Source organism: Mastomys coucha, unplaced genomic scaffold (assembly GCF_008632895.1).
Source record: "Mastomys coucha isolate ucsf_1 unplaced genomic scaffold, UCSF_Mcou_1 pScaffold12, whole genome shotgun sequence".
Taxonomy (NCBI): domain Eukaryota; kingdom Metazoa; phylum Chordata; class Mammalia; order Rodentia; family Muridae; genus Mastomys; species Mastomys coucha.
Window position 1 is genome coordinate 28340268 of NW_022196894.1, and position 2129 is coordinate 28342396.

Here is a 2129-nt window from a genome sequence, read left to right on the forward strand (position 1 = left end):
TGACTTGCATTACCCTTAGGATATTGGACATTTCTGTAAGTGTTTCTCATTTGAGTTTCCTCTATTGAGAATTCTCTATTTAGATCTGTATCCTATTTTTAAAATTGGATTGTTTGTTTCTTGATATCTAGTTTCTTGGATTGTTTATATATTTTGGCTATTAGTCCTTTAATTGGATGTGGAGTTGGTAAATATCTTTTCCCATTCTGTAGGCTGCTGCTTTGCTCAAATCAAATGACAGTGTTCTTTGCATAACAGAAGTTCTTCAGTGACATGAGATCCTAATTATTCATGGTTGATCTTAGTGCCAGAGCTGTTGGTGCTCTGTTGAGAAAGGAATCTCCTGAGCCAATGCATTGAAGGCTATTCCCCACTTTCTCTTCTATCAAGCTCAGTGTTTCTGGTTTTATATTGAGGTTTCTGATCCATTTGGACTTGAGTTTTGGGCAGGGTGATATACATGGATCTATTTGCATTCTTCTACATGCAGACATCCAATTTTGCTAGCACCATTTGTTGAGGATGCTGTATTTTTCCAGTCTGTGTTTCGGGCTTCTTTATTAAAACTCAGGTGCCCATAGGTGTATAAATTTATGTCTGGATCAATTCAATTCCATTGATCAATGTGTTTGGTTTTGTGCCAATACTATGCTAGTTTTGTTGTTTTGCTATTATTATTATTTGTTATAGTTTTGTGGTAAAACTTGAAATCAGGGGTGATAATACCCCCAACAGTTCTTTTAGTATTCAGGATTATTTTAGCTATCCTGGATTGTTATGAAGATGGAAATTATTCTTTCAAGATCTGTGAAGAATTGTGTTGGAATCATGATGGGTATTACATTGAGTCTGTAGATTGCCTTTGGTAAAATGTCCAGTTTTACTAGGCTAATCCTACCAATCCTTGAGAATAGAAGATCTTTCCATTTTCTGATATCTTTTTCAATTTTTTTCTTCTGTAACTTGAAGTTTTTATCATACAAGTCTTTCACTTGCTTGGTCAGAGTTACTCCAAGATATTTTATATTATTTGTGGCTATTGTGAAAGGTTTTGTTTCCTTGATTTCTTTCTCAGTCCACTTGCCATTTGTGTATAGAAAGGTACTGATTTTTGTTAGTTAATTTTATCCGACCGCGCTTTTCCCGGTCCTCCGGTCGTCGCTCGCCGTCCCTCCGCCACCATGCCTATGTTCATCGTGAACACCAATGTTCCTCGCGCCTCCGTGCCAGAGGGGTTTCTCTCCGAGCTCACCCAGCAGCTGGCGCAGGCCACCGGCAAGCCCGCACAGTACATTGCAGTGCACGTGGTCCCGGATCAGCTCATGACTTTTAGCGGCACGAGCGACCCCTGCGCCCTCTGCAGCCTGCACAGCATCGGCAAGATCGGTGGCGCCCAGAACCGCAACTACTGCAAGCTGCTGTGCGGCCTGCTGTCCGATCGCCTGCACATCAGCCCGGACCGGGTCTACATCAACTATTACGACATGAACGCAGCCAACGTGGGCTGGAACGGTTCCACCTTCGCTTGAGTCCTGGCCTCCTCACTTACCTGCACCGCTGTTCTTCGAGCCTCGCTGCTCGAAGTATTCTGTGTTTATCCACCCGTAGCGATGCCCATCATCCGTCCGGGGGAAATAAATGGTTTAAAGTGAAAAAAAAAAAAATTTTATCCATCTAAATGTATCCAGCTACTTTCCTTGAAGTGTTTATAAGCTGAAGGAGTTTCCTTTCCAATTTGTATTACCTTGATCTCCTTCAGTTGTCTTATTTCTCTAGGTAAGACTTTAAGTATGGAGAGAGTGGATCACCTTGTCTTATTCCTGATTTTACTGTAATTGCTTTGATTTGCTCTCCATTTAATTGATGTTGGCTATGGACTTGCTGTAAGTTGCTTTCATTATGTTTAGGTATGTCCCATGTACCCTTAATCCAGAACTTTTATCATGTAGGCGTGTTGGATTTTGTCAAAGATATTTTCTGCATCTAAGGAGATGATCATGGTTGGTTTTGTTTTGTTTTGTTTTGTTCTTGTTTTTGTCTTTCAGTTTGTTTATATGGTTGATTGAATTTTCTAATTTTCATAAGTTGATCCATCTCTGAATCTCTGGGATGAAGCCTACTTGATCATG

The 2129-nt window shown here is 40.5% G+C and overlaps 1 pseudogene across 1 annotated transcript; it reads left to right on the forward strand.

The window, feature by feature from the left end:
- Positions 1-1132: 1132 nt before the first annotated feature.
- LOC116086376 lies at positions 1133-1652 on the forward strand (annotated as a pseudogene). Its single transcript, XR_004116895.1, has one exon. The product of XR_004116895.1 is annotated as a macrophage migration inhibitory factor pseudogene (transcript).
- Positions 1653-2129: the final 477 nt, after the last annotated feature.